Source organism: Cheilinus undulatus, linkage group 6 (genome assembly GCF_018320785.1).
Source record: "Cheilinus undulatus linkage group 6, ASM1832078v1, whole genome shotgun sequence".
Lineage (NCBI taxonomy): Eukaryota > Metazoa > Chordata > Actinopteri > Labriformes > Labridae > Cheilinus > Cheilinus undulatus.
The window spans coordinates 31269018-31292189 of record NC_054870.1 but is presented as its reverse complement, the minus strand read 5'-3'; the positions used below and the strand labels follow the sequence as shown (position 1 = coordinate 31292189).

The following is a 23172-nucleotide window of genomic DNA, read 5'->3' as shown; positions in this document are numbered from 1 at the left end:
AGTTGGCTAGTTCTTTTAATAATTCTCTTTAAGTACCTCTCCATGATGTTTCTTACTGACTCAGTTGGAAACCCCAGTCATGGGTGGAGTAATGATGATAAGGATATATCACAGCCTCCTGATTTATGTGCTGTGTCGATGATGCACTGGGCGGTACTGGAGACAGCCGGGTGGTGGTGCTATGTCGACAAGCGTGTGCAAGGTCACACTGTGTACCATTCTGCTGTCTGCGCTCCTCGAACGCTGCAGCTGCCGTCGTCTTCCCTGCCCCACACTGTCGCACAGCCATGGCGGACAGCGCGAGCGAGAGCGACACCGACGGAGCGGGGAGCAGCTCGGCCACCCCGATGTCGTCCTCCGCGTCCAATTCGGGGAAACCGAGCATAGTCATTTCACAGTTTCGTTTGGAAGAACTGACGAACCGCCTGGCCTCACTACAACAGGAGAATAAAGTTCTTAAAATTGAGCTAGAAACGTTCAAACTCAAGTGCAAAGCTCTGCAGGAGGAGAATCGGGACCTCCGCAAAGCTAGCGTCACCATTGTGAGTAACGTTAGCTAGCTAACTAGCTAGCTCTAGCCTGTCCCCACGCTACCTATTATATTGCATTTGTCAGTTAGTTAGCTATGGCTAGTGCTGGTTGTTCGTTGCTAAACGGTCCTTGTTACCCTTTTAGATGTGTTAAATTGACATGTTACTCTCATTTGTGCGCAACATGTTTGTGTAGCGATATCGCTTTACCATTAGCTGGTTGATATCTTGCTAAATTAGCCAGCATAGTAAGGGTTGTTAGGTGGCTGAGCAGTGATAGCCAGTTGTTTGCTTTGTTTTGCTTTGGGTTGCTAATCTCTGCTAACGTTAGCTCAACGGCTAACACCAAGTTACAGGGCGTTAAAACAGACGTGGGTGCATCACGATCGAGTTTACTAGGCTGTCGTTAGTTTTTGGGTGGGCTTGTTACTCGTTTTTGGACGTTGTCACCACGTTATAAGCAAGGAGGATGCGGAAACGAGTTGAAAATAAGTCACCCAGCAGTAGCAGCATTGGCATGGGCCGATGCGTCATGTCTGCATGCTCGGTTAATCAACTCCAGCTTCATAAAACTGTGTAACCGATCTGGTGGGTAGATAGGGAAGTATGTAGGCCAAACTTAGCGAGCTAATAAAATGCAAGGGTCATGTTTTGGCAAGTCAGCCACAGTGCAGCCTGCCCCCTTCTGTTACTGTGTACGGCTTAACTAGCTGGTTGCTTGCTATTGTCACCCTCATTGTTCCTGAACTATTGACAGATTCTCCCAGCTTGCAAAACGGAGTTTAGTTTGAGGTCAGTGAGGAATGGGGATACAGAATTTGACACGGGAGCTCACAAGGGCACTCATATCATCACTGTAATGCTAGCAGCTTTAGCCATCCCAGCACATTGCCCATGTATCACTCACTCTTCCCCTCACTGTAAATCATCCATTACAGCAATATCTCTTGAGTCATTAGGGAAAAGTCTGCTTCCTCTTTGGCTAACAGACCTCACTGCAGCAGACTTTGGCTGATTGGTGTATGTGTTTGCTGGAGTGGTGCAATGGATATGCGCTGTAGGTGGTGGTTACAGTTTAATCAGGCTTTAAATGTGGAAGACCAACTCTTTGGTATGCTAGTTTCATGACTGTGTTTCACCAATGTTTGGTCTTGATTTTGTCTTTGTCCTGCAGCAAGCAAGAGCAGAGCAGGAGGAAGAATTTATCAGCAACACCTTGTTTAAGAAGATCCAGGCCCTTCAAAAGGAGAAGGAGACCTTAGCAGTCAACTATGAAAAGGAGGAGGAATTTCTCACCAATGAACTGTCAAGGAAACTCATGCAGGTGAGTGACGGAGACAAGATGGGACCATGGATTTTTGAAGCTCAGTGGCTGGAGGTTTTACATGACACCAAACACCAGTTTGACCTGTCCTATTGAGGGAAAGACATGTTTGCTTAGAGCTTGATTAAGCAAATCTCTTGTCAGCAGCATTGTGAGGTGTGTGTCTGAGCACACAACCCAAAAAAGGTGCAGACGCTAGTCCATTATCATCAACTGTATTGGGTAGTTGCCTGAAGCTTCCAAAAGCTCAAGATGACTTCAGTGCTGTTAGCTTCTCTTAATGATTCTTGAATTACTCACCTCTCTTCTGTCGGTTTTTTGGTTCAGTCTGTTTTCCGCATCTTATTTTCCCAACTGCACAGAACACACACATACTCCCACAATTTTCAGTGGCTGGCTGTAGGGTGACTAATGGTTTTGTGGATGTGTGGAGAAGTTGGAAACTGTAAAGGACACTGTAAATGCCTCACTAGAGCCTGCGTAAGGGTCATATAGATGAACTTCTTTTGTCTTTTATTATCTTGGCTTTTTACTCAACTTAAAAAAGACCCATGCATACATTTGCATCTGCACTTGGTGCTGTTTACACATGCTCTTTAGAGTGTTTGTACCAGTGTACATGATCATGTATTATCCTTTTTTTTTTGTGATGATAGAGGCAGAGTGAGGTGTGTAAATATGGGGAGGCATTTTGTAGACAGTTTTGTCTCAGCTGCGATTTCCCCATCGTTACTTTTGATGATGCCCCTTTTGCCTGAGTCATCTTAACTTGAGTGTGCCTGTTCTATCTGCAGGTATTAGGATCCGGATACCCTTTAAGGGTTTTGTGATACTAGTTTTTCGACTTTGATCCAGTTAGAGTGGAATTAAACAGTATCTACTTGTTTTGATACCACAGCTAGAAAATTGCAAGTCCCAGGCACCTTATTTTGCTTGATATCTTGTCTTTAAGCACCAAAAAAACATAATAATCAACCCCTTTCTGTGTTTGTGCAATCTAGACAGATCTCTTTCTCTCCTGCTCTTTTGCCTGTGTCCACTTTTGTTTAAATACATGACTTAAGGTCTGGAAGTACTTTCAAAGCTTTGAGACTGTCAAATATGATCAATTGTTCGAATAAGGGAGGTTATATTATTTTAAACCTGCTATTAAAAAGTATCATTAGGGACATTTTTGACAACCTTACACCCTTTCAGAACATTTAAAAACCTATCCAAAGTCTTTTCAAAGTTTTAACTTTGCCATAGGAAATTCTGTGCCCGTCTTTCTGATATCATCTTATGTGCCAGTACTGATCCTTCTCTCCAGAGAAGGAGCTGATAAAATGCGTAAGTCTTTCTTGGCTTGATTGTTGTTATTAAAGCATGAGATTGTGTAGGGAAACATTTTAATGCTAATGCTATTATGTACAGTCTTTCCACACAGGAGACATTTTATTACAGTGCTGATATTGCTTACATGAAAGACTTGGAGACTGGATATCTGCATGATGTCAGTTGGCTTAGAACAGACATATGTATTTTTATGCACACTAAAGACAGAATTAACTGTTATAATTCAGAACAGATGGGTGGAGGCCTGTCCTACAAGGGTTGTTTGATGTTCTGGCAAAAGGGAGGCATTTTTTATCTAAACAGTTCTCCTAAATTGTTCGTATCTTAATTATAAGAGAAATGGCTTGTCTGGGTGTGGCAAAACTTGGTGTTCCTTTCTCTCAGCCAGAAGACTACAGAGAATTGGACTTTAGTTATGCAGTAAGTTAAAACAAGCTTGTGTTCTTATTGTGTCTTGTAAAAGGGGCATAATGGAAAGGGTTGTTTTTTCCTCTCAAGTCTTTTCCTATGAATGAATTAGCATCTTTTTCCCCCCATAATGAGTAATCACTTATATAATTCATCACACAAGTCTCCCATTTAGAATCAGGGCTGAGCCGCACCCTTTCTTTGTATTGGTAAGCTGCCAAAGGTGGTTACTTTGGTTGCCAAATCATTATTCACTCTGTTGTTTCTTCTGGGAACTTTAACCAGGAATCCAGTAGAACTGTGACATTGGTTTTCCTGTTTTGCTGTACTCTGAATGTGCAAGCTGAATGTGATGATCTGAGACCAGTGTGTTTGGTCACTGTGGTCATCAAATAGTTTTTATGTGACTCACCATCATTCGTGCTCTTCTCCCTTCTTTCTCGTTCACCTCCTCCCTTTTTCTTTTGTCCGTGCACTGTCCTAAACTTTTGTCTTTACAGCTCCAGCATGAGAAGGCAGAGCTGGAGCAGCACTTGGAGCAGGAGCAGGAGTTCCAGGTTAACAAGCTCATGAAAAAGATCAAGAAGATGGAGAATGAAACCATCTCAAAGCAGCTAACATTGGAACAGGTACGCTCACTCCGGTGGAGGAAAAAAGATTTTAGCAGATGCAACACAGTGCAACAACATGTCCTTACACTTTGGTGTCCAGTCATTGTCAGCCTAAAAACTTAGCATCCATAATTCTTCCCAGTGAATAATTGCTGGAAAGAACATTTGGGTTTAAGGCTGGCCTGTTTTTTGCCAAACCCATCTGTACTTCTTCCATCCTCTGATGACAGGATTTTTCTGTAGACGTGCATGGATTCATCTCTGCCTCACATTCATGAGTGTGGTCATGTATCATAGTGATGGCATGATCACTACAAATCTGACTTAACCTCACCACAGACACTCTTTATGAGCAGCATTAGGGTTGATTTTAATTCAGACAAAAGGAATCTGTATTGATGACCAAGCAGTTTTCTACAGCTATGCCTGTGTGTTCTGCAGCTTTATCAAAGTGAAGCTTATCTGGACTGAGACCTTGAATTTGCAGCTCAGTATTCTTGCAGGCCTCTGAATGCCTTTCATCGACAAGGTTTTTATTTCGCTGAACGTCATCCTCTGTTCTTTCCTTTTATTCTGCAGTTGAGGCGGGAGAAGATCGACCTTGAGAACACATTAGAGCAGGAACAAGAAGCCCTGGTAAACAGACTGTGGAAGCGGATGGACAAACTGGAGGCTGAGAAAAGGTGTGAGATGATCGTATAATGGTTAATCTTTTCCGTTTCTTTACACAATGGACATTTTAGAACCTTTTCCGAGTGGGATTCAGAGCTTGTTTCTGCCAGTATTTGTACACATATGCATATGCAAGTTAAAGAAACACATGTGGTTTAGATGTAAGAGACGAAGGCAATTGAGCAATATTGCTTGCAACTAATATTTTTATATTGTTGACGCATTGGCTAGTGTGGGTTGATAACAAGCGTTAAAATAGGAATAAGTGTACTACTTTACTCACTGTCTATTTCAGCTAAATGTACAGGAGCTTTCAACCTCTCGTTCCCTTTTTTCATTCGATCACAGACAACCCATACTAACAGAAAATCTATTAATTTAAGTCAGAAACAAATTCCTTTACGCTGTACTCCTGACCTTGAATAGTCAATCACTGCACATTCAGAAGGGTTTTTTATACAGTGGTTTTGATAAATGTAATGACAGATTATTTCGTTTGTTTTTATATAATATATGCGCCATTTTTTTTTTCTCCAACTCTGTGTCTTTGATCAACGTGCCAACATAAAATGCCTGCCTGGCACAAAGACAAGTGACTCAGCCTCACTTATGATGCAGAGTAAAATTACCAGTGATTGACAAACAGCAGTTTTTTGGTTTAAATAACACATCTTGAGGGTAATGTTTTAATAGGATTCAATTATAATGGGCAGAATAATTATTCCCTAGGAGGTGTGATTGTGTAATTTGTCAGTCAGTTCTAAACAGCTCTTTTTCATTTGATCTTATCAAAAAAGAGAGGTGGAGAGGTTTTTATTCTTGCAAATTTTCTAGATTGAGTTTTTTCCTGTAGGCTTTTTTTCTTTGGCTTATATAAAAGCTAGTGCATCTAAAATATATCTTCTAAAAGCTTGTCTTTATGTCCTCCTGCGCTTTTCTGTGAAATAATTGGAATGTGTCACGTTTGATTTTGATACCAGAATCCTTCAGGAGAAGTTGGACCAGCCCGTATCAGCTCCTCCCTCCCCAAGAGACGTTTCCATGGAGATAGACTCACCAGAGAACATGATGCGGCATATCCGCTTCCTGAAGAATGAGGTGGAGAGGCTCAAGAAAAGCCTGCGCACCACTGAGCTGCAGCGTAAGTGGCCTCTCGACCTGTCACATAGTCTGAGCTAGTGTATGAGAACTTAGAGGGGGTAGATGCCCTCAAGTGTTGGTCAAGGATGTGATCTGTAAAAGTGATCTCTGATTATTTATGAGGGTTGAATTTAGTTTCCACCAAGGTAGGGGTTGATTTCCATAGAGCAGACAGAACAGGATGCATTCAAGCCATGTCTAACACAATTTACATCCCCATCCCCTGGTCAAGTTGCATCTCCAGACATTTCAAGATACATGAGAAACGGGGGCTGGACAGCAGTCAGTTACAAGGTTCTAGAGTCAGTGATGGTCTGAAACCAGTAGGTCTTCCTTTCAAAATGGGTAAACTGACATGCCACGATGTTGATGTTGTTTGTGGGTTTGGTTTAATTCCAGTATGTTTTTGAAATGTGGGAAATTTCTAAGGAAGTTTCTAACATAAGCAATTTTAAAACACTGATTCTGCAGTGGCAACATGAAAAAGCATGCACCACATTAATATCCCAGCTAGGGGTGTAAAGGTACGTGCATTCGTACCGTATCCGTTTTGTACGGGCCTCTCGATACGGTACAGACGTGTAACGAACGGTTACACATTGAACGAAGCTCATACACAGATGGACAACCAGAGAACAACTCACTGTCACACACAACCACAGCAAATGACAGCAACAGCCTTATTATTCCCTGATGAAAGTGTCCTGTTTAGGAACACTTTGCCTCCCAGTAAAATACAACAGTGGACAAAGACAACAACAGTAGCGCTAACATTATTCAGCAGTGTCGCTGACAGCATTATAAGAGGTTGCAGCATAATTAATAATTAAAATGTTATTTATTTAGCCTATTCATTTTACTACCATTTAAAAAAATTTAAAAAATATATAAATTCTTTTATTTATTCACTGTAATTACCGTACCGAAAACTTACCGGACCGTGACTTTAAAACCCAGGTACCTACCAAACCGAAATTTTTCCATACCGTCACACCCCTGATCTCAGCGCAGGTTTGCCCCGCCTTTAAGCCTTAAGTATCCCCATTCTGTTATACATTGCAGATGACCTGTGACAGGATTGTAAATATCCCTCCTCGAACTGGAAATCTGTAAGTAGCCATTAAAAGGCTGAACGCCCCTTCACTGTAAAATGTTGGGATCTAGCTACCCAAGAATCAGAGAACATGCCAGTGTTGTCCTTTATTACATCTTTCTTAAAAAGATCTCCTCTCAAAGGTCACAGCTTGTTTGTGCATTATATATTTCATACATTAACACTGGTGGGGAATGCAGATGCAGACAGACACAATCTTTGAGGACTGAAGATCAACGGTAAGCAGTCGCTGTGCTTTTAAGGGCACTCTTTACTGCTTTATGAAATAAACAAGAGCAGGCATATTCATATCTGTTTTATTGCACCTGCATGTACCAGGTGTACTTGCATGTTTTCATCTGAAGCACATGATGAAATACAAGTTAAAAGTGTTTGTGTAGAGAAAACCATATTTGGGTGCCAATTTGGCTTGGTGGGTGGAGCAGGCACCAGTGTGTGGAAGCTGGTGTCCTTGATGCACTGGTTGTGGGATAAATGTGGTGCATGTCTTACTCCACTCTCTCTACCCATGTTTCCTGACTCTCTTCAGCTGTCCTATCTGAATATGGGCAAAAGACCCAAAAAATGATCTCTAAAAAGGAAAACAGTTTTGAAAATGGCCACAACTGCACTTTATCTTATCATGTCATAGTATTGGACCCTAGAGGTACACAGTCTCTCCTAAACCTGCCCCCCTGCATACACTCAACTCAGTGTTTGTCTTTTGTGTTGTGTCTTGTTTTCCACTCTTCTGTAAAGCGACCTTGGGTTTCATGAAAGGCGCCATAGAAGTCCAAGCTATTATTATCATTATAGAGGTAGCTGACTTCACGGTGGTTGCCAATCTTATTGAAATTTCAGGACTTCCCATGACATTTTGTTATTTGTACTGATCGACTCACAGCCAGTCTTAACAGGGAAATAGGCATTCTATGTGTGAATACCTTATTTTTTTACTTGATTGAATACATGACATGTTAGATACTTTGCCACCAAACAGCCTATTTTTTTTACAGAATCTGATTATTTGCATTACCATTGTGAAAACCTGAGAAAGGTACCAGAACAGATCAATATAATCCTCCTTTTTTGGTGCTCTTCTTTTGAGGTACCAAGTGTTTTATGTGCCCCTAAAGAGTGGCCTTAGATACTGTGCTGTCCATTGATGGTTTAAAAGGTTCTTTACTCGCTGTTTAATGGACAGCCAGAAAACACACCATATTTTGTACCAAGCTGAGCTGCTTTCTCGCTTATTCCTTTATCAGCATGCTTTTAAAGGAAATGTTGATTTACCTGGCAGAAAAAGGTGCTGGGTACTGGTTAGATTGACATTACAACTCAGTACAAGATGGCAAACTACAATCTGTATTGATATTCTGTTCATGAATGAGCCTGCTCTTGCAGCTGACTGTATCATGATGGTGAGGAGAGTCACTTCATTTCTTCCATTTTGTTATTTTTAACAATTTTCAGGAAAGTGAAAAAGGGCCCAAACATAGAGCTATTTGGGAGCTGTAAGACTAGCACCTATGACACAATTGACCCAAAACGGATCTCTAAAAACGGTACAAAACTGTGCTGAACCAAACTGAAAAACTCTATCTATTAAAGCAAAAAAAGAAAAAAAGAAAGGTGTAGAAACACAACAGAAGCCCGTTTGTTGTTTAGAAAGCCAGGGGAGTTTATTCAGCTTGAATGCATCTTAGAGAAATTAATTATTTAAAGGGCATTAGTCTAAACACATACCTGGGAGTGTCTGTAAATATATCTAGGTCCATGCTTCTGTTTTACCACTAGAGGGAGCCATCAGTCCATGCCTTTAACACTAAATCTGGGAAGTGAAGCAGGAAGCCAGCCCTGCCACTGATGATTCTGATTCTGCCTGCCGTTTTACCTGCTGTGTTTGTTGATCAGAATGGATTAATTTTCTTCAAAGAAAAAAAGAGGCACATACTGTTGCTGTGTAAGGTCTTTGGACGTCTCTGGAAAATGAAGTCATTTTAGTTGTCAACCACAGGCATGTTATGATAGACACGTGAACAGCTCTGCTGATATACAGTATCCAGGATATGACAGGAACAATAGTTCAACTAATGTCATTTATTTTGTGCGTCTCCTCCCAGACACAGAGAAGCGCGCCCAGTACATAGAGGAGGAGCGGCACATGAGGGAGGAGAACATCCGGCTGCAGAGAAAACTTCAGAGAGAAATGGAGCGCAGGGAGGCCCTCTGCAGACAGCTGTCAGAGAGTGAATCCAGCCTGGAGATGGATGACGAAAGGTAAAGGCTGGATGGTTTAGAAAGTGATCATGAGAATATCTCTGCACTGAAGTGCAAATGAACATAGTTTAACCATTAAAACGCAGTAGATAAGGGACACCTCACCATAGGGCATAAATACTGGAAGTGGTGTAGAGAGGCTATGGTGAGATTTTTCTCTTTGGGCTCTTTACACTGCAAGCATTCTGATAGGATGAAAGGAGCTGGATTGTATATGCTTTCATTGTGAATAGCAAGATAACAACATGGTGTCCATTAAGCTTGGCATCATACAATAATTTTAATCAGGAAACTACTTTTAAGGTTGCTTCAGGCAGTAGTGTCAGCAAAGGGAAACATAAAAAACAATTAACATTAGCTCCATTAACCAGATCTATTTTAATTTGACATAACAGAAGAACATCCAAGCTGTCAGGACCATTTAAGCAATATATGCTCTATTTTCCTGCTAGACCCCATTACCCAACTCAGGCATGGTCTGACATACAACAAGAAAATACTAGTTGTGCCATTTCTCTTCATCTCAGGTGCTAGTCACCTATCAAGGTTCAGTATTGTAAACATTTAATCAGTAAATTTTTATATGGGCTATTGTACTGTAATCAATGTGCCCCTCAGATATCAGTTTATTACCCTTTTATGTCTGTGTTTTTGAAGCACACTGTGATTTTGTAGATCGATACAGCTGTTTTATATAACACACTTATCAGTAGGTACTGTAGTGTCGTTTTCATTTATCACTTGACAAAAGGATTTTATCAGAGTGTGTACGTGTGGACTCTTGAAAGGGCTATACAAGTAGGTAGTAAGCAGTTTCCCCAAAAAAATAAAATCAGTTCGATAAGATTCAAGTATACTTAAACAAGAAAAACACAAACATTTCTCTCTCATCTTTTCCCTGTAGGTACTTTAATGAGATGTCTGCACAGGGCTTGAGAGCAAGGACTGTGTCCAGCCCCATTCCCTACACCCCTTCCCCCAGCTCCAGCCGACCCATATCACCTGGTAGGTACACTCAAGATGGCCACTGTTGTGGTTACACAGCTATCAACACGGGACAATTAAAATACATGACATATTGATAAGCACCGTTGACATCAATTCTTCTGACTTGTCTCCAGAAGAGAAACTCTGGTGTCAGATGTGGAACAGACATTGACTGACACAAAAATTTAAGTCGGTCAGTGAAACCATAAAAGCATATTCCTAGTGAAGGGGGCAGAGGAATGATACAAATGTTTGGCCTCATTCATTGTCAAGTCAAATCCAAAGAAGAATCAGAAAGTTTTCATACTGACAATGTAATGACTTAATCTTGTTTCATCCTAGAGTTTAAGAAAAGGAGAGTTTTTTTCAGAAATCTAATAATGTGAACAAGGGAAGCACAAGAAACAGTTTTGCTCCTGGGTTTACATCATTAAAGTTAATGAGTTGTGGCACGTTTGCAACAAAACCAATTTAAAGTGGATTAAGAGACTGAGACTTTAAGAGTGTGTCTTGGTGTGTGTTAATAGAGAGAGACGAAAAAGGAAGAAGCAAAAATGAAAAAGGGCAGAATTTAAAAAATACCAGATATTTGTTCATTGTTGCAGTCAGACATCATTTTTGGTAAATGCAAACCCAAGTCTTCTAAACTGTAAGATTGTTTGGTTTAAACCCTGTTTGTCTTTTAATCCCACAGTCCTAATGCAGATTACATTGCAGAGGAAAATAGAGTTGGCCCTGGTCTACTCTTTTACATTTATTGCAATTCAGCAAGAATTAACATTAAGTTTTCATATAGAAACAAGGACAGGACAACCCTTATGTCTCAGTCTGCTACAAATAGCACTAACCTATTCAATTCTAAATCCAAGTAATCCTTGATTTAATTCATAGTAGATGTAAAGACTTCAAACAGAAGTACACCCAGCATGTGTGACTTCCTCTCCATGTCTGTTCTCTAGGTCTCTCATATGGCAGCCACACAGTTGGCTTCACTCCTCCAGCAACACTGTCCAGAGCTGCCATCTCCCACTATAACACCCCCGCCCTGCACGTCCACGGAAGCTCCTCTCACGCCGTAGCGGTGAGTGCCATTTTTTTACACCCTCTTACAAAGGCGTCTGGTAAATTGTAAGTGTTTTAAAGATCTTGTGGGGTTTTATGTGCTTTCACACCTGGATTGTTTGACGAATTTTTTATGAAAAAAGGGGCGCTCCCCCTGTGGCCTGCTTCATTTGGACATAAGTAAACGCGATAATCAAACTCGGTTTCGCTTTGCAGGGTTGGTCTCTGCCCCCTTTCAATTAAATCCTGGAGAGGTTCACTTACTTTGAGAACGCAGATGACCCACCACTAACTGACTCATCTGTACCAGTAGTAGCGTAATCAGCAATAGTACAGCTACCAGACTGTTATAATTACATTTGATGATAAAATGATAGGAATGAAAATAATCATTGACAGTCTGATAGGATCTTTGCACCACTCTCCATTCCCGGCTCTGATTTGTATGAATAGAGCAAAAGACTAATGTTGCTCAGTGTCTCATCAGTAGAGCATCACAGGACTCAGCAACATCAACAACAACAACTTGTTTAGTTCCCAGAATATAATCCAGCTCATTGAATTGGGGGAATTTATCCTTCTAATCACTAGAACCTCCTCATTTAGCAAGCTGGTCTCTACTTTTACGTTCTCTGTTGTCAGAGCTTCTCTGCTACTACTGCTACCAGGTGTTACAGTTTGTCTGTAATGCCATGGGTAAAACAGATGTTGAAAGCACAGAGAGTACTCATAAATCCTGTTGTTTATTTATTCATTATTTTATCATTACTAGCTCATCAGATATGACTTTAATGAATATTAAACAATGAAATGCTCACAAGGAACATCATGTAACATCAGTTAATATGGTCACATTAGACCGTAACACCAGCAGAGCTCTGAAAGCCCCTGTCTTTCATGTGCTGAGTGTATCTTCTGTGTTTTTGTTAGTGTTGTCAAACATCAGCGCAAATGGCAAAAAGGCTTTTGACCATCTCAATGCTCCAAGTCAACCCACAACACATTTTGTTGGTAGGTTAACTAACTAGCGCCTGGAGTGCCAAGTGTAACTAGCAAGCTAAGCATGGCATTTGTTTATGTACGCAGTGGGAAAGGAAGGCTGTGATGGAATGATGTAGGGATAGGATTGTACCATGGTTCAGTACCTGAGTTCTTGCTAATCATAACTGCTATAAAAACAAATCACACACTGGGCTGCAGGTGGCCCACTATGCTTTCTATGGTGTGTTGCTCATCAGCACTTAAAATCCCAGCTCTGAATGAAATAAAAAGAGAGGATAAAGTTACTGAGGGTTATTAACTGTATTATGCGTATTAAAATACGCATTGACACAAAGCTCTGTAGGATGAACGAGACGGTCCAAACTTTGTCCTAAATTACTGTCAACTCCTCTAAACTAAAACACTACTCGGAGACAAAATAGCTTACAGGAACAAATGAGTTCATGGAGAGATCTGTCCAAGAGTTTGCAGTAACAGTCACTTTATTGAATGCAGTTCTTTCCTATACATCTGTTCTACTCATGTAGCTGCTGTCCTTAGTAACCGTGGCTTTTATTCCGGCTCAACAAACACCATTGCTTGCTGAATCCATCTTCTTTTACAAAAATGTTAGCAAAACTGGCATGACATAATGTTTTGCCTGTTTTATTATCTTCTCCACTCTGGTATCACTCAGGAACAATGTGTGCTAACCAGTGCAAACAGGCTAATGTTTATTTGCCTTTTAAATCATATGTCCCTTTTCAGTTACTGTAGCTGTCCTGAAGCAGTTGTTGTTGTAATCCAGCTTGATGTGGTAGTAAAGCCAGAGCTGTGGCTGTAGATCACTGTACTTCTTTTAGCCTTTATTATTTATTACTTTTAGTGATGCACGATAAGTATTTCTTTGAACCAATACTGATAATCGATAATTTCCTACTCCGGTTGGCCGATAACCAATAAGAACCAATATTTTTTTTGATTGTTGATTTTAAAAAATAAGTTTATTTGATGTATTTATGCACATCTGGGTGTAAGAAGGGGTTAATAAGTGGTGAGCAAAGATATTTATAACTAATTCTAACTGACAGCACTCATGTTTACATCAAAAAACAATTCTGACTTTACACCTGTTGTTTTTTTAGTTAAACATTTATGTACCAAAGTACAACATACAAAAACAACTGACAAAGGTTTTTCCCCTTTTCCCTTAAAATAAATTAAAGTATCTTGACAAGTGGTCAAATCTGACATTTCAGTCAACTAAACAAGGATTCAGCTGACTTCTGTCAAATCAGACATAAATCAAATGATAACAGGCTGTAATGCTTAACAAATGGAGATGTTTGGGGGGCTCTTTTTTGTTTTTGCTGCATAAGTCAGAAATAAAGAGAGCTGATGTTTTACATAAAGATTGAAAATATGCACTGACATAAGTCATATCAGACATAGGTTAAGAATGTAAAGTACACTGTGGTCTGTGGGTAAACTTCTGTTCCTAGCATCGATCAGACTGAATAAAACTACATCATCAGAGCAGGCAGGGATACGTCTATGAAAGCAGCAGAAGATCAGGAGACTATGAGATTTTGTCATTATTAGCGTTGCCTTTTGGCTCTGGCGTACTTCCTGCATTTTCCAGTGCCTGCTCAATCAGCACTCTGCCTCTTCTCAGCCTTTGGCTTGGTTCTAATGCCTGCGTCTAATACTAGCAGCTATTGCGGCTTCATTTTAACTTCGTTAGGATGAAGACTTTTCAGTGATTTATAAGATCTGTTGTGTTAAAACTTGAGGACTGTTTTGCACTCTTTGGGATCTTTGCAGGGCAAATTTTGCAATCATGGTCATGTCATCCTCCCCATAAATACTGAATTACGCCCCAGTACCACTGTGTTGTCAACCTCTGTTATCCCCTTAGCTGCTGCTTGACGCTGCTTCCTCTTCTTCTCTGGTGCTTAACAGCGGGTCTCATACTGCTGCGCCACCTACTGTTTTGAAATTTGTAGTCTCGTGAGGAAGAAAACAAATTCTTTTTTTTTCGGTGGATTTTATCGGTTAATATTCTATTATCGGGATAGTTAAAATATGTAAAATATATTAAATATCGGCTGATAATTTATTGGTACCGATAACTATCATGCATCCTTAATTACTTTTATTTTTTATTACAAAATACATTCGGCAAGACAAAACAGAAAAGTCCAACTACATATGTACCACTAAAACAGTCAAAATATTGCAGCTTAAAAAAGCTCATGCACAGTGTGCCAGTAATAAAACATACTTGAGTGACGATGGCTACATCGAGTACTAATACTTGTACCCGTCCCTTGTAGGGACAGCCCATTGTTGAGGTGTGCTTTGGCTCTCTTTAGAATAATGCAGTTTGGACACAAAACAATCCAAAGGAAAGATACAAAAATGTGCTGTTTTATTGTCTGTATTAGAACAGAGCAAATGAGTTATAGGTGTGAAACACACCCATGGTTGTTTGTTTGACATCTTGTCAAGACGTTTTACTAAATTAATTAGATTCAGGTCACAACAAACCATTCCTCCCTCCAGTTTGGGCTCTAACAATTGCAAAACTTCAACCCACCAAAGATACAGACTTGATACTGACCCGGATATTGGCGTTACATCACTAAATGGATCATCACTTATAATCTTACTAGGAGAACATACAACACCTCATAAATGTCTCAAGGTCCAGTTGGCTGGGCATTTATCTTCTCAGTAATAAAGTTATAACTGGATCACCAAAGCTTATTGGTCAAAAGGACTTCCTTATTGTTGTCTTTTATGTTTTTATAAGTATGTCTTTTGTTGGGTCGTGATCCAATGGAGCCTTTACAGGCTTTGTGTTTTTATTTTCAGAAGTAAAAATGACTTAAATCAGCATCAACCATATCACATTATATAAGGTTAGATCAGAGCAGCACTAAAGTGTGCTTATCTCGTTCATGTTTTGTTTGTCTACTGTGTAAAATTTCCCCATGAATTGCTGTCAGGTTGGATGGTTCAATGAAGCAGATGATTTGTTTGATTTCGGGATGCTTTTATAAATGAGTATATATTTTTATAGTGTTGTTGAAGGTTGAAGTGCAGCCAGAAGAGAGCTTTAAAGATGAGCCCGTGTCATGATCAACCGCTGTGAGAAAGAGGCTGGTGGAAGCAGTGTCACACTGAAGTTCTCTCTTGTCTCTGTTGTTTGTGGTCATGTTGGGACCAGAGGCTTATACAACAAAGAAACTCCCTGCCCAACCACCTCAGAACCCCACAGACTGTGGATGCTTTCAAACAGCACCTAAAGACCTTCCTCTTTAAAGGGATACTTGAACATTTGGGTGAATTCGCCCATTGCCATAATTCCTATTGTCTTAGTAATAGGTTCGTTTTCTTTAGTTGTCGATGCAAGCAATTTCTAGACCTGGGGGGACCGTTAAACCAGCTGCACAGCTAACGCTGTGGAAGCAGACGGTATTTTTTGCTTTCCCTCATCAAACTCATCAAATACACAATCCTACAACTCCAAAACACTTTGTGGACAAGTTGTGACCTGTACATTTACCACGCTATGAAATAATCATGGAACATTATGAGACGGAGATGTTTTAAAGTTAAATGCAAAGCCGCAACTACACTCCAGGCATGGCTGTTGCACTGTGTCACTCCGCCCAGTGGTTTACTCAAGAAATAGTTTAGAGTATTTGCTTCATGTGTCGTAATGTTGCATAATTATATGCTATTATTTCATAGCATGGTGAATGTGCAGGTCACAACTTGTCCACAAGAGCGTTTTGGAGTTGTTGGATTGTGTATTTGATGGGTTTGATAAAGGAAAGCAAAAAATACCGTCTGCTTCTATAGCGTTAGCTGTGCAGCTGGTATATCCATCCCCCCAGATCTAAAAACAGCTTGCATCGACAACTAAAGGAAACAAACCTATTACTAAGATAGTAGGAATTAACGCATGGGCGAATTTGCCAAAATGTTGAAGTATCCCTTTAAAGAGGCTTTTAACTTACTTTAAGTACTCTTTTGAAATTTTTAATGTTTGTACTGTTCCTTTTTACTGTGTGCTTGTAGCACTTTGAGATTTCTCGAAATGAAAAGTGTGTTATGATTAAAATGTATTATTATTATTAGAAAATTCAACATACCAATAGCATGTTGTGGTTATCTGGCTTTCACACTAAGAATGAGAAATGTAATCTTCATACAACCTGTCAGATCACTAGCAGTCTCCTGTCAGAAGATCACCATATTACACAACGTCAGTAAAAGACAAAATACAGAAAATGAAAATGTAAGATTAAAATCAGCAAAACTCCAGGGACAAATTAAGAACCTTGAAAAAAAACCTGGCAATTACAGGCTGATAAGATCACTTCATCATCATTACTTCTCAATCAATCGGAATATGATAGCTCTGTTTATTCCCTTGATTGAATTATTTTCTCATAACTGCCTAGCATGTCTGGTTTAAGATGTTATATTTCAAATGCAGCCCTGCATACAGAGGTATAAGTTTTGTAATGTGAATATATAAACATTATTAAAGAGCCAACTTGGCTTAACTTTATATCTCATCTCCAATTTGAAGTCTGCATGTTTTCATGCTATTAATCTTGCATGTGATGTGTGTGCAGTGATGCAGATAAATACTGAAGCTGAGAGATGCAACTGAAATAGTTATTGAGCACACAGTTATGACTGATGTAAGTGCTTGGTAGTGTTTCTGATTAGTTGTGTTCGATAGCTTGAGTCACACTCATAGTGCATGATATAAAAATAACATTTAAAGGAGAAAGATCTAGCTCTGTTAGTTAGGTGGTTGATTTCAACCCAGATTTACATGGTGATTAACTGCAAACTAACAAACCTTATTGACCTGGCTGCTCATAACACCAGAGTTATACAATGTCTCAGTCTAACCCCCTTTTCTTGTGAGAGCAGAAGCAATGTCATTCTATTCAGTGACATGTAAAAATGATCTCAGACTCAGTACTCACCCAGTGACCGAACTGTTGGCAAAGACTCCTTTCTACAAAACTGGTTTCTGTAGAATTCCATTGTACATTGATAACTCTTAGGCTGAGCTTACACTGCAATTTTCTGATGATTCAGATACAAATTTCAAGTCGCGCAACTCACTGGTCGAGTGTCACCCTGACTTGTCTTTTTTTGGTAAGCGTTGTAAAGTTAAGTCAAGTTAAGGTTTATTTATACAGAACATTTAAAAACAGCCTCAGTTAAACAAAGTTCTTACAGGCTTAAAACACTATGTAAAAAGATACAATAAAAGCATGAAAAATGACTCATTAAAATACACGTGCCATGAGATCTGGCGAGATGGGCATGTCAGGAGATTGCTCGGCAAGGCAAGGCAATTTTATTTGTATAGCACATTTCAGCAACAAGGCAATTCAAAGTGCTTCACACAGGTCATTAAAATACATTGACAAAGGGAAAAAGAAACACAATGAAAACATTTTAAACAAAGCATGTAAAAGGTGATTAAAAACAGCAAATAAGACCCACACAAGATAGACACATCCCTAGTGCCATTTGTCTGAACTTTATATGTAAAACAGCAGATAAAATCCAAAAAACGCTGAGGTCATTTTTACACGACATGGCATGACATGGTGGCCATCCACCAACCATCCACTACTCCATCCATCTGGTCTGTCCAGGGTTGCACGGCACTCATCAGTGAACAAGACTGTTATAAAATTAGTCTTTAAATCTAGTCCGTCTAGTCTTTAAATAAAGTTCTTGTATTGTATTGTATTATGAAATTCTGGGCCCACTGCAACCATTTCTGCTTGTGAGCATTGGCTAGGGGTTGCTGAATAGTAGGTTTATGTAGGACTGCAAGCCTCTGGAGGATCCTACACCTTGAGGTTAATGGGACTCCAGAGGCACCAGAAGCTTCAAATACCTGTGTGCTGCTCTGTAATGGTACTTTTTTCCAAATATTTTTTATTGAGCAATTCAATATCAAATACAGTTGCTTTGCACATTTAAGTCTCATTTTGTTTTTCTAAAAAAAAAATTAAAAATATGTGCACTTACATTACATATACAATAATGTAGTATATGGAACCAGGAATTCCAAAACAATGACATAGGAGAGACAACAGAGGAGAGAAAAAAAGAAAGAAACCAAATAGTTGTCAAGAAAACTATCTCCCAGACCCTCCCATCCCACCCCAAAACCCAACCTCGGACCACCCTTCACTCTCAGTTATATCACAATATTTAAATATTAGATTTTTAACATTTATTGATGCTTGGAATTGCTCACCTGGCAAACTAATTATCACAGGTGTCTGAGATTGATTTCAGTGATCCAAAGAGCCCTGAGACAGAGTACCATCCATGAGTTTCATTGAAAAACAAAAAACTGAATGTTTATGACACCAAAATCCAATTTGCATAATAATCTGGAATGCAGTGTATAGTGTGTATCTGTTACTCTATAACTTTTGTCGCTTCATCCTGTCTCATGTCATCGCCTGTGTCATTCACTCATCTATCAGCTGTTGGCTGCTCAAACATCAGTCAGAAAATTCACGATTGGTCTGCGATGGGCTGTTGTATTCTGCAGCAGTAATTTAACTAAACAAACTCTGTTTGAGCACTGTAGAGCACATTGATTGCTCCTAAAACCGTTATAGTCCTTAATAAACGTGCCGTGTTTGTTTTCTGACAGCAGGCACTACGCAGACTAACACACACATATTGAGACACAGGTTCATCTGTGTGTCATGTCCAACACTGTCAAAGCTCATATGAGGAAAAAAAGATCACAAAATGGTTAAAAACATCTATTACTGTAAATAACAGCAATATGTTATTGACATAAAGATTTTTGAGTTTTTTGAATATGGATGTCCATAAAGGAGGATGAGGAGTAGTGTAATTTTACTGATGCAGCTTTTTATGTCTGTTTTAAACAGTTTTCTTAGTTATAAAAAGACAAATTTTCCACTCATGTAGCCTATTTTGTTACCAATATGAAAAATTATGTAAAATCTCAGTGTCTAGGGAAGCTAGAGGGAAACTGTTTCACAGCCTTTGAGGAGCTCAGCAAATGCCCTGTCACCCCAGACTGCATTTGTCTAACTTGACCATGTTAGTGCAAGAACTCGAATAAGAAGGTGCTAGCCCCAGCGATGTTTTGAAGACAAGTAACAAAACTCTATCCGGAAACTGACAGGAAGTCAAAGGAGAGAAGCTGGCACTGCTGTGATGTGGTCTCAACGTCTGCTGCTAGTCAGAAGCTGTGCAGCTGCAATTTGAACTGACTGTAACCGACGAAGAGGCAGATAATCCACATAAACATACAAAGAGTAACGATAAATGAAGCAAGAGGTAATAAACATGTGGATTACAATGTTACTATGTCACTTAGCACATGCAGGCGTTGTGTCATTTAGACAATTTTGTCCACAGCAACATACATATAGGATAGGTGATGCTGGCATTAAGGACCTTGCCCAAGGGCCCACATTGTGCCTCGTTGTGCCCTGACTGGGATTTCAACCCCTTGTCCCCTGTAACAAAGTCAACGACGGAAACAGCTGAGCCATCCAGCCAGATTATCCTCTCAAAGTCACTTGGAGGAAGGTAGGGCTTTACCCAACAGTCTCAGCTGAAAGAAGCTGGTCTTAACCACCAAACTGACATGTTGGTCAAATTTAAAGGAGGTGTCAAAAACAACCCAAAGGTTTTGACCAGAAGGGTGACAGTAGGAGGCTAACTGACCAAGAACACTGTCAGCACCGTTCAGGAGTTCAGATTTGTTTTTTCTCATTTAAATGTAGAATAACTCCATCCATGATTTCACATCTTTTACACATTTGTGTTAGACTGTTAGAGAATGACTTGTAGTTTTTATGGGCAGATAGACTTGCAGGCCAGAGCGCCTAACCACCCACTCTTGACTGGTCGGATAGATTTCTGACATGTTTTCGGACACGACAACTGTGCGAGCAGGACCACAAGCAGAATCCTGGACTTTGGGGAATTTGTGCCTTTGTAAACTGTGGCCTTTCTGTAAGCATTCCCTATAATAAGCAAAATAAATGAACAGAAAGTAGGCCTACAGACATCTGACATAGATTATCTGTTCCAGCTGCTAGTGTGCTTTCTGGCGATGCTGTTAATGTGTGTCAGAGAGAGCGAGTTCGTTGCTGTTTGTGTCTATTTGAAGTGTGAAAACGGGACAACATGATTTGACCTATGTGTGTGAGACTCTGAAAAGGAAACTCCATCAACATTAGTTACAGTCTGTCCTGACTCCACAGGCACACTGTGAGTCCTCGGGTTGAACACAATACAGTGTGAGGACATAAATTGTGCTGGTCGTGCATTGTGAACAATAGACGGTCTGAGCTGACATTCCGCCACGACTGTTAGTCTGCTTGAAATCCCACAGTGTACGCCTGGCTTTAAGGTGCACCCTCACTGGTCTAAGGATTTAACGGATTAAGGGCAGAATCCTTTTAATTGTGCCCACTCCTCTATAAATAGCGTTCCCTCTTTTTGTTCTGAATCCTCATACCCCTACTTATTGTGTTCCCCCTCTGCCAGTCTGGTGTTTTACATAAATTTATTCCTTCCTCATCCATGTCAATAATAAGGAGCACATCTCACCCATCAGCACTCAGCTCACCCAGAAGTTCAACAGTAAAATGACCCTGTGTTGAAACCTCACAGGGGTGAATAATTCTCTGAAACCTTTTTTTCTTTCATCTTTCTATTCCTCCAACTGAAGTTTGAGTGTTCAGGTCATGACCAATTGCTTAGAGCAGAAAACATGACTTAGGCAATTAACCTTACCACCAAGTCTTCTGCAGTGTGGTGCCCTGGATTCACTGTTGAACAAAACTTACCTCTCTATTTCTTTTCTTTTTTTTTTTTTTTCCAAAAGTATTTTAAAGCTTTAACTTTCTTGAAGTAAGTGAGTTAGAGAAGCTTTTACAAAGAAAAAGTTCCCATGAGAATGTCTGCACTTTGTTAGATGGACTGAGAATTTACCAAACCCAGTTTACCACAACTGTTGGAAAAGCAGCTTTCCAGTGGTTTGATGCATTGTAAGTCTGATTTATTTATTTGTTTCTCTCTTTCAAACAGAGGCCCTCCCCAAGAAGAAGCACCAGCCCCGACAAATTTAAACGTCCAACACCCCCACCCTCCCCCAACACGCACTCAGGGGCCCTACAGGCTCAGCCTCCGCTCCCCCCACCAGCTCAGCCCATGGTCCAGTCCATGTCCTCCCCGGCAGCTATGTCGCAGCACGCAGCAGCAGCAGCAGCAGCAGCACAGCAGCCTCCCTCCCAGCCTTAACGCAACACACAGTCTCTGTCTTTGCGTGTGTGAGCACGCCCACTGAATGCCACGACGCTACCGCAACAGCAGCTTCCATCATTACCAGCTCTGGAAGACAAGTTTCTTTACTCTGTTCAAAACTCCACAAAAGAATCAGCTTCAAAAGTTTAAGAGGTGAAAGAAACAAGCCAGCGGCTCATCATCACTGAAGCTCGCTGTCTGCCAAATCCACACGTGGCGTTACTTAACTTCTCTTAAAAAGGAATGGATGGACTGAGGAATGATCGCTTCTGGGATTTGTTGGCCAATTATCTTTTCCACCTTCTGTCTTGTACATGTTATGTTTTTTCTTTGCTTGGGACTTAGCTGGTTGGAATTGTTGTTGTGGCGCTTCTAAGATAGCACAAACAGCACATACAGTATGTATCATGGTGGTGTTGCTGATTGGTCGGATGTTTGGATTCATGGATGGATGTATGGATAGAGAAATGATTGAAATGATAGCTGGATGTTGATTCTTTCATGCCTATAAAGTGACACTCGACTGCAGTAATGTCCTCCACTCCCACACACCCACCCCCCGCTTCATCTCTAAAGCAGTGTCAACGGTTCAGTCCAACACCGAGCTCAACAGAGCTCTGATGGGTCAACAAGAGGTGTCACTGCGAGGACTTTCTCCATTCTAGGGCATTGATCAAACAGCTCAATGAGCTTGCGCCACCGTTGTTTTACTTTCTGAAAGCACTCAAGGCTTGGCTGCTCTTCTGTTTAAAGGAAAAGGAAAAAAAAAGGATGGTGGAGGATGGACACTGGTACATAAACCACAGATAAATGTCGCCTTTTGAGGTGTTTAAAAATGTAGTCTGAGGTGTTACAACTTAGTCTTGTACTCAGTCTCTTCTCTGCTCTTCTCTCTCTCTGGTGTATTTCTGAAAGCTTCTATCATCCTTGTGGATATTCATCAGAAAAAGGAAAAAAAACATAATGCTCTTTACACTAAATATACATACTGCTAAAACATTCTAAATGAATGGTACTGTTGAACTAAATTTCTATGTATGATTAAAGCTCTTGAGATGACAACCTCTGATTTTACTTGTCAGTTTTATGGATTGTGTTTGCAACTTGTGTCATGACGGTTAAAAATTGATGGTCGACCTTTGAGGACTTAAAACAATGCTGAGACATTCAGGCTGAATGTGACAGAGTAACAGTTTGGAATAAGAACAATCTTTTTGTGCTGAAATGCTTCATTGTTGAAATCATGATTTCCAACCAAACCCTTACACTAGTTTGTGGAAAATGTGTTGCCTTAAATAAAATCACACCAATACAGCTAACACCTCAGTTGGGAATTCTAGGAAAATGTGTCTTTTTTTATTTATTATTTTACACGCGGTGCTGTGT

General features: G+C 40.2%; 1 pseudogene; it reads left to right on the top strand.

Annotated features, from left to right (window-relative positions):
• Window positions 1-181: 181 nt before the first annotated feature.
• Window positions 182-22848, top strand: LOC121511264 (annotated as a pseudogene).
• The last annotated feature ends 324 nt before the right edge of the window (window positions 22849-23172 follow it).